The sequence below is a fragment of the Panulirus ornatus genome, chromosome 25 (assembly GCF_036320965.1).
Source record: "Panulirus ornatus isolate Po-2019 chromosome 25, ASM3632096v1, whole genome shotgun sequence".
Taxonomy (NCBI): Eukaryota; Metazoa; Arthropoda; class Malacostraca; order Decapoda; family Palinuridae; genus Panulirus; species Panulirus ornatus.
The window spans coordinates 9,930,965-9,941,702 of NC_092248.1; the positions used below are offsets into that span (position 1 = coordinate 9,930,965).

Sequence of the window (10,738 nt, forward strand, 5' to 3'; positions counted from 1 at the left end):
GACTGCGTACGGTGCCTGCACTTACCTGCACCGTTTCAAACCACGTTGGCAGAAAAACACATGATGCGGGAAGAATTTTACCATAGGTCGTCTAAATAAACAGTGAAGTTGTACCATGATCATAATGGTCTTCAATATTCGTCGTTCCCAATACGTTTGAAAAAAAAAATATTAAACTCACGTGTGTGACGACAGCTTGTGACGGCAACTATGTCGAATTCCCCTCGAGTATTGTGTATGTGGATGGTCGAGGACATGATTGTTCGACAGGGTCGAGTGTCTTGGAATCAAAGTGCACTGCAGCGTCTCGAAATTTAAGCACAAATGATAGCGTATGACAGTTCAAATGTGAGTCAAGTGTTCTTAAATGGCACTGTGAAATTTAAATGTATGGCTCCTTCGAATCTGCATGCCTGTTTAAACCCTTTAGCACGATGGTGAGGAAGGGGGGTGACTTTCCGGTTTGATGGCGTGACCTCTGACCTCTGCTGAGCTTGAGGGTTGTGTGGGGTTGGGGGAGGGGTCAGAGATCACCCCGCCATACCCGGAGGGGTCACGTCATTATGCCCAGGAGTCGTATCGATGTGGTCAAAGGGACAAAACGTTATGTTGGAGGCGTTTTAAAAAAGGCGACACCTGCAACCACGCGACACCTTATACCCTCACACTCTTTAAACGTTCACCCGATAATATATATATATATATATATATATATATATATATATATATATATATATATATATATATATATATATATATATATATATATATACCATACCTGATCGCCGTTTCCCGCTTCATGTATCATCAGTTCCCATACTGTCAAATGGCAAGTCACGACTAATTGCAATCATAATCTCCCGGCAACTCCTGGATCACGACCACTGGGCGGAGGGGGATCCTTTTTTTCTTCTTCCTCCTCCTCTCTAGCAATAAAACGAGTCGTTATCAGCTCGTGCCGTACCCAACAGCCTTGGTAAGCCCACCCTCCCTTCCCCAGCCTCTAACCCTTCCCTGACCACCGGCCTCACTACTAACTTCCACTTCCTTCCTAAGCCCACCCCCCTTTTCGCCCCATCCTCCCTCCCATACACAAGCAGTGCCTGTGACGTACGCATCACGGGGTCCCCGCGCGTCTGCCTGGCAAGTGATGACTCGTATCTATACAACACTATCAATGAAGACCTCTTTGTACACAAGTGTCCTACCGAACTCAAGGATTCTACATTAGAAAAAACACATTAATTCCTCCAAGTCCTAAACGTAATTTGAGGGCAGGTTCTCTCTCTCTCTTCTCTCTCCATGATGCTAAAATAAACGTATTTTGAAGAATATACATATATATATATATATATATATATATATATATATATATATATATATATATATATATATATATATATATATAAATTAGAATATATCTATCAAAGTTACATGTAAGAGCCTGACATTATGCCACTATTTTGAACATTCATCATCAGTAAGCAACTCGCTGACAGACTACTGCAACGCAAAATGAATAAATGAATACATAAAACCAACACACACCTCTCACCCCTCACAGCTGCCCTCCACGCGCTCGCCCCGCGATTGTCACCGGACACCAACACGAAAATCTAAAGACATATTCGAAGGCTTCGCCTATGGCTGAAGAGGCCCACGCTGGCCTTGGCGTGTCGTCGTAAGACAAAGTCGCCCGGCTGGTGGTGTGGTGTCGTCAACTCAAGGATCACAATCACACAGCAGGATCTCCGCCGCTTCCTTAAAACATATCCTGCAAGAGCTCCTCCTCCCCCGCCACCTGCCGCGCGGGGCCACGCTCACCCCTACGGCGACAGCGCCCCTTGGCTTTCTTCGGTCAATTTCAAAATAGGACGGCTATAAGTAAATCACTCCCCCCCACGCCTCCGGTCCTACAATAGACACACTTTACTGTCCTTTGTTGCGAGTTGATGTGTTGGTGGCCGGCCACCACGGAGGGTTGTAACGTACTGGCGTCTGTGTATGTGGAGTGATGATGGTTTACATGGGATGAATGTGTCGGCGTGGTAAGTGTGTATGTGGTGGTCATGCGCTGATGTATATGTGGTGGTCATGCGCTGATGTACATGTGGTGGTCATGAGCTGATGTATATGTGATGGTCATGCGCTGATGTATTATGTGGTGGTCATGCGCTGATGTATATGTGGTGGTCATGCGCTGATGTATATGTGGTGGTCATGCGCTGGCGTGTGAGTGGCCAAATGTGTCGGCCTACGCGTTAATTAACGAGCGTTAACAACGCTATAATTACGAGTGTATAAAACATGATGGTTTCTGTGAACTGAAGTGTATGAGTCCTACTGGTGCAACAGTCTTCTCAAATCACAAGATCTGAAATGTTTTCATCTGACCTGACCTGACTCCTGCCGTGACCTGACCCATCCCAGTGCGTGACCTCCCCAGTGACCCTCTGATCGTCTCACGTGATTAACCTGCGTGGCTTAACGCCATTTAACTCGTTCAGTTCTGTTTAACCAATGGTTCCCCCAACGGTACGACCCTTTAGCAAGGCGGCAATGCCCTTAACTACGACGGTACGACCCTTGGACGCAATGGCGTGGCCTGGAACTGACCCTTGCGTGTAAGATCAAAGGTCACATCGTCATGGTCACGGGGTCGAAGCGTCGCGCTCACGGGGTTAATATCTAAATCTACCACTTCGCCACAAATATCGCAGCGAGAAAGTAAAGTCCACAAAAATTAGTCACACTAAATTTTTTTTCACTCTTTACTTGGGTAAAAAGACAGGAGCAACACGACAATTTCAAGTAAGGTTTGAACAAGATTTTTCTCGTAATAACGTTAGAAAAATAAAACGAGACAATTACGTATCCACGTCATTCGATCGTTTCACATTCACCAAAATTACTTGCTTGAGAGAGGAAAGAAGAGGGTTTAAAACTTCTTCAAATGTGTACAAGCACAGAGAGAATAAAGTATTGCAATATGCAAATTATCATTCTCTCTCTCTCTCTCTCTCTCTCTCTCTCTCTCTCTCTCTCTCTCTCTCTCTCTCTCTCTCTCTCTCTCTCTCTCTCTCTCTCACGGCTGAGAAAGTTGCCAGCAACATATCCCACTCCACATTTTCTACCTGCTTTAGTAGCATTAGTCAGCGCTTCATACATACATAAAAAATGTTGTGAGTCCCCGTTATTAATGGTTATAACAATATGGATCAACATGAAATATACAGTGACTTACCTGAAGCGTTACCCAGCAGCTGAATGTGCACACGAGCAAGAATGCTAACACAAATACCTCATACTAAAACTGCAAGGGATATCAAATTCTTACTTCCATCAAATTTCCACTCAGAATCAAGCACTCATTTTCGTACAATTACTGCTGATATGACTCCAGCATCAGGTTTTGAAAAGCAGCATCTAAGGGAAAGTAGTTCAAAGACTGTGAATATAATTCTTAAGCCTTGAGGCCCACTATTCTTGAGTTCAGCGCCGTTTTTCTCACACTTCAAGTCTTGAGTCTACCTATGTATATAGACAAAAAAAAAGCATATTGAAATTAATATTAATAATAGAAACTTGTTTGGGCACACACACACACACACACACACACACACACACACACACACACACACACACACACACACGCACACACACAACTCACCTTAGAAAAGTAGAGAGAGTGTTGGGTAAAGACGCGGCACCTCTGGTGGTGCACACGTCATACGCTGACACCCAAACTCGATAATCCGTCACCAGCGTTATACACCCCCGGGGCGACACTAGCGATACACCCGCGTGAGTCCCGCTACACCCACTGCAGCGCCCTCATGGCTACTGAGAGGGCAGCCCAGGTGTACAAAACTGCGGGAAAAAGAAGAGAAAAAAATGAATCATGTGTGTACAAATTCCTTTAGGGTTACGTAAAGATATCATGGATCGTCCAGAGGGGTCCTTCGAGAACTGCCTCAGATGTATCTGGTCAGGATGGTACTACGTACCGAGACTTAGGGCAACAGACCTCAGACACCCTGGCTCAAGATCAGGGGGGAGAACAGCTTCCTCCACGACCCAGGTGTTGGAGGTGGAGACGGATGCGTTATTCAGAACTGTCTCCCACTTCAAAAGCAGTGGTCGTCAACGACGTTTTCTTTTTATCTTTTACTCAAATTATCTATAAATTCCAGACGGCTAAAAGGAGACGTACCAGTACGACGAAGGTAGAGAACAGCCACTGAAACCACCGTAAGGTATACACGTAAGGGAAGGGAAGGTGCCAGACCCAAGCTGAGGGAGGGTTGGAAGACCCCCTAATACAATCGCAATTCTTGAGAAAGACAAGATCCTACAATGAGCTGGGAGGGGTGAGGGAGCCTCCAAAACCATCGTAAGGTGTACCCGTGAGTCTCACATTGGACCTGGTACCATCAGTGTTCGTTGTCTTGTAGTCTGAACACTCAAATGAGAGAGCAGTCGTACCCCCCAACCCAAGCTTGACATGACAACACCACACCTCTTCCTCCTCCTCCTCCTCCCACCTTTCTCACCAGGCGCCACGTTGACTAATAAAAGTCTGTCATTCGCCGGCCTCAATCATTATCAGTCCTCACCCTCCTTTCTTATCTACGTAATATCTTCTTTCTACAACTTCCTTCGGTGCCTTCGCTCTCTGACGAGACCTTGACGTCCTTGGTTCGTCTCATCCTTGGACGCTCTGCACAACGTCTTCCCTCTGGGTTCCTACCCCCCACAATTGGCCACTAAGATGACCTACGAAAAAAACAGGTAAACACCGATACATCCCTCAAGCCAGTGGTCATGATGAGGGACGTTATCACATGCTAACTCATCTGCAAACATTAGGCCTGAGCAATGATACGTTCCGCCCTCCTTTCCACCGCTAGCGATCTATACTATTCTAAACTAAGCCAAGCTAATGTAAGCAAAACCAAGCTAAGCTACGTCACCCTTACAGTCCAAGCCAACTCTGGTTACGCAAAAAAAATTTCTTTATGCCGAAGGTTCTGAACACGAGCCAAAATCCACTGGGGAACATCTCTTCCCCAGTGGATATCCAGTGACACACCTGCAGTCTATACAAGCAAATGTTCACCACTGGAACTTGGTTGTCGATGTGAAGATAAGGTCAAGCCACATATCGTTAAGTGCACCGCTTGTTAACCCTCAAAGAGGTGATCAAAAAAAAAAACCGTCCTCACTTTCCAGCAAATGGTAGCCACACGTGCACGTGTTAGCACACACGTTGTCCCTATCAGTTTAAAGACACAGGATGGTTGCCAGTGAGAGTGTGTGTGTGTGTGTGTGTAGGGGGCGCAACCTTAGCAATAAATCACCAATGGACCGCCAGGATTTAATCTTTATCATCATTAATCACTACCCTAACTTAACATCATTAATCATAACCCTTAGACTTTTTATTTCTTTTCTTTTTTTTTTTACGACTGAACTGAGACCGATTCTTGAGCAAGGGCGCCGCCTCAGAGACCTAAGGACTCTATCTCAAGGATCGAACTTTCACTCCATGACGGGGAGGTGTCATCTGGTTTGTTTTATATATGTTCGGTGTCCCTGTCTCCCAGCCCGCAACACGACGCCGCCCCTCCAGGCGCTCTCCTTCCTGAACTACTCACTATACCTTGCAAAATTCCAACCATTCGCTCATGGCTGAACCCTTTCTCGGACTGCCTCCTCTCTCTCTCTCTCTCTCTCTCTCTCTCTCTCTCTCTCTCTCTCTCTCTCTCTCTCTCTCTCTCTCGGTAAGCGATACGCGGTAACCCGCTTGATGGCAAAATCTCGTCTTCATTACTCTTTTGTAGGGAGAGATGCACGCTCTTCCCGTTGCGGTGAGCACTACCCGCTGGGCCTGCCTGATGAGAAATTGTAGGGACTCGTAGGTAGGTGGGCAAGTAGGACGGTAGGAAGGTAGGTAAGTAGGACGGTTGGTAGGTAGGAAAGTAGGAAGGTAGGCAAGTAGGACGGTAGGTAGGTAGGCAAGTAGGACGTTAGGCAGATAGGTAGGTAAATAGGACGGTAGGTAGGAAGGTAAGAGGGACGGTAGGTAGGTAGGAAGGTAGGTAGGTCGTTCTCCTTTCCTGTAACCTTTCCCAACACAACCTTACGAAATCCTTACCAATTGGATTACATCAGAGTGGACGGCCCGCCGGTAACACCACACCATGATCCATTCTCCTCCTCCACGACTACCCAGCAGGCTCCTAACTGAGGCGCAGGACGAAGCTGGGGTGAGTGAGGGTCATCTCCAGACTGAACCATACAACACCAGGCACCTGGTTATAGCAACACTCCCTCCACAGGCACAACCCTTACCCCTGGCCTTCCCTCTCACCTTGACTGTTTCTCTCACATTTCCACAAGTAACCACACACACACACACACACACACACACACACACACACACACACACACACACACACCTACACATCAATAAGTCTCCCGATCAATTCACACGCCCAGCTTCATTTCCACACGCCTCCCTGCACATCTACACGTCCCCTACACATCCACACGCCTCCCTACACATCCATGCGCCTCCCTACACATCCATACGCCTCTCTGCACATCCACACGCCTCCCTACACATCCACACGCCTCCCTACACATCCACGCGCCTCCCTGCACATCCACACGCCTCCCTACACATCCACGCGCCTCCCTGCACATCCACAAGCCTCCCTACACATCCACACGCCTCCCTACACATACACGAGCCTCTCTGCATATCCACAAGCCTCCCTACACATCCACACGCCTCCCTACACATCCACGCGCCTCCCTGCACATCCACAAGCCTCCCTACACATCCACACTCCGCAACAAATCGGCTTAAGTCAAGCCAGCGACACACCACCACCACCACCACCAGCAGCGCCGCTCTCGTAATATCGGTCAATGACCCCAACCAGAGGAGGATCATCGACCTCTATACCTGCCATTGTCTGACCGGCCATACATTATACTACACTGAATAATACATCACGACATACACGTTAATCACAGTACACACAGCACCCCCTCCTCCTCCTCCTCCTCCTCTATGTGTCACCACACACACCACCCAAACTATGTCATCACCCACACCTCACCAACTATGTCTCACCCTCCTATGTATCACCCACACCCCCTTGACTATCTATCAACCCCCTGACTATGTATCATCCCCCCCCCCCTCCTTAACTATGTATCACACCCTCCACAACTCCCCTCCGCCTCTACAACGTACAACCCACGTCCTCTCTGGCGTGTAATCATTAGCATAAAGATGAAAGTTAGTCGACATGCGGGAGGGGAGACGGGAGAGAGAGAGAAAAAGGCTCTGGCGACAACGCCATCAGCCCAGCAGAAAGTTTCCCGGCGAAACCCCTTCGGGAGAAAGTCAAACGAACGCCCCTCCTCCTTCCCCTAACCCCAACAGCTTTACTCCCCCCCCCCCCCCCAACCCTTGTTACTCTTACATTTCTCCCGCGACCAATCATCACCAACCACCCGCTTGTTTACTGCTCTCTCTCTCTCTCTCTCTCTCTCTCTCTCTCTCTCTCTCTCTCTCTCTCTCTCTCTCTCTCTCTCTCTCTCTCTCTCTCCAGGGTGCATTCATGTTATACCCGCTGTAACAGCCTCCCCTCCCTCCCTCTTCCACCCCCCCCCCCCAACCCCCCACTTTCTCCCTATCAGTCAGTGTGCATTTCTCTTCTCTCTTCCTGTCATTACCACACACTTTACTGCCGCCCTCTTTCCATTTTCTATCTACCAGTGGGTCTCTATTTTCTCTTCTTCGACAACTCTCTCTCTCTCTCTCTCTCTCTCTCTCTCTCTCTCTCTCTCTCTCTCTCTCTCTCTCTCTCTACTTTCCCATATGCAAACACTGCCTCGTGATGTCCGGTTGTTTAATCTACTTTCTCTACTTTTGAAATTTTAATGCAGCCCTCTCTCTCTCTCTCTCTCTCTCTCTCTCTCTCTCTCTCTCTCTCTCTCTCTCTCTCTCTCTCTCTCTCTCCTTTATTACCTAAGCTACCCCCCATATAGATCACCCAGCACTTCATTTTACATCTGCACTAATAATTCCGCTTCTCTTTCCCAGCTGTATTCAGTGATATTCATACTTCACACCAACTCCACATAACACGACGCCACAACCACCCTCAAACTACCCACGTCTCCATCATTCAACACGACGCCACAACCACCCTCAAACTACCCACGTCTCCATCATTCAACACCCAACACAACCTAATCTAACGAGCGACAACACAACCACAACTTCATCACCAAAAAGTCCAACATAGAAAAAAACAACCCCACCACTAACCATCCCCCTACCACAACTACAAGTACGACCACTACCACTACTACAACCACTACGACTATCCTGCCCATTACAGAAGGAAGCTGGTCACTATGGCTGGCCCACCACCTTCCATGCCTTGGCCCATTTCCTCCGCCAGTGGCGGCTAACCTCCCTCTGTCATCACCCTGACCATCCCATCTACCCTCCCTCCATTACCCACGGCAGGTGGGAACTCCCTCCACTCTCCCTCCACCCGTCCTGGGTGGTGATCTCCTCCCCCATCCACCCACACGATAAAGCAGCCCTCCATATACATACACACACGCGCACACACACACACTTCCCTCCACACAATCACTTTCCCTTCACCCATGCTGGGTCGTCCCCCTTTAAAGCAACCCCCTCCACTGGGTATACCACTTCCCCCTCCACTCTGGCGGGTGCCTCCCTCCCCTTCCCTCCATACCACCAACACCCACATACCTCGCTGGTGTGCAGGGGTAGCCGGCCCGGCCTTGCTGCGCCTGCACCCCCGCTAACTCCCGATATTACCACTCACACACACCCCCCCCCCCCAACACCCCACCCCCTGCTAATCAATCGTACATATCAAATTTGACCTCCGTCTCTCCCCCTCCCCCCCCAACTCCCACCTCGTGCTAGGTCAACCCCCATATCACCCCTGACACTCACCACTCCCTAACTCCCCCTCCCCTCACCCATACAGGGCAGTAGTCCTCCCCTCCATATTTAACCTTTGACCTTCCCTCCTCACTCCCCCTGCTTGTCGTTCCCTCCTCCTCTTTACCACCATCGAGACTCCCCTCCCCACTAGTTGTAAACTCCCTATTCTCCCTCACTCCCCGTAGCACCAACGACTCCCTCCCTAACCTAGTAATGACACTCCCCAACTCTATATCAGCCCCCCAAAAAGTATGGCACGGGCTTGAAGATACCTGCCTGCCTGCCTCACCCCAGCCGTGAACAATTCGCCCCTTCTCTCCCCTCCACAACCATGACTCCCTCTCTCCCCTCCACAACCATGACTCCCTCCCTCCGCACCATAGATATGACCCCCACCCATTCCCCATCTCATATACCATCAGCCTCCCTCCCTCCGCACCATAGTTATGACCCCAACCCATTCCCCATCTCATATACCATCAGCCCCCCTTCCTGTATCACTCTCTCCCCCCCATCACCTCATATTACTTCTGGCCCACTTCCTCCCCCACCCCCTCTCTCTCTCTCATATTACTAGTGCCTCACCGCCCCGTCCCCACGCTTAATACCCCCTCCCCCCTCCTCTCCCTCACCCCCTACCTAAGCCGTGCGACCCACGTCCCAATATGGCCTCTGAGCTCTCTCTCTCTCTCTCTCTCTCTCTCTCTCTCTCTCTCTCTCTCTCTCTCTCTCTCTCTCTCTCTCTCAACCCAGTTGCTATAAAATGTACCACCAACTCCCCACCCTCGTCTTTCCCCCCCACACACATGCCATTAGTCATCACAATCCTCCAACAGCTTACTTCATCCTATGGCAAATCACTCCCTCCCCACTCGACCCCCATACACTTGCTGGATGCCCTTAACCTCCTACAAGTAACCTCTGACCAAAACTCCATACAAGACCCTACCTGACCTTCCCCAGGCTAACGTACCTGTTCCCCATGAGACCTCGGACTGGCTTTCTATTGTACCACTACACCATCATCGCTCCTACCACCACTACAACTATCACTCACACCACCACGACACCACCACTACACCATCGCACACGATGCTCGCTCTCTCAACCCCCAGACATACACACACACTCACACTGACGGGTCACCGCTCATCTATATTCTGAATAATTCATTGGTGTCTGCAAGAATCAAATGATCTGTTGATCCAGACTTGATGGCTATGAAAGGAATCGAATGTGAGATCACTTGAAGATTCGCGCCCTCCCCTACATCGCTTTTCTAAGCTGTTAGATTGGGCTTAGGTTAAATTAGGTTAATAGTTGTATCGTCCTCCCCTAATCAAACCTTATCTCATATAACCTAACCAAAGCTTGCCAAGAAAAAGGCTGGTGGAAGGGATGGGGGACGAGTCTTCAGACGATCCCAAATAAACAAATATATTCACACTTCACACATGAGAGGAAAAAAAAATACAGAGAAACAGTCACGTACTCGTGTACGCTCACAAGAAACGCACGGGAATACATACGCATGTGCACTTCTACAGACACACTTATAAACAAACCGCCTACGCCCACGCGTACACGTACGCAAAACAGATACACATATACATACTTTCTAAAGCATAACACAGACACTTAAGACAACAAAGGCAGGGAGGGAGGGAGGCTGCTACACCAATATTGGATGTGATCTCCACACACAGAAACCAGGAGATAGCGAAA

The 10,738-nt window shown here is 48.9% G+C and overlaps 1 long non-coding RNA gene across 2 annotated transcripts in view; it reads right to left on the bottom strand.

Annotated features, from left to right (window-relative positions):
* LOC139757247 (uncharacterized) overlaps nucleotides 1-10,738 on the bottom strand; it is a 199,247-nt gene that overhangs the window by 160,587 nt on the left and 27,922 nt on the right. For both annotated transcript variants that reach the window (XR_011714554.1, XR_011714553.1), the window contains exon 2: nucleotides 3,671-3,870. This is a non-coding gene — a long non-coding RNA (uncharacterized lncRNA). The remainder of the gene's footprint in view (nucleotides 1-3,670; nucleotides 3,871-10,738) is intronic.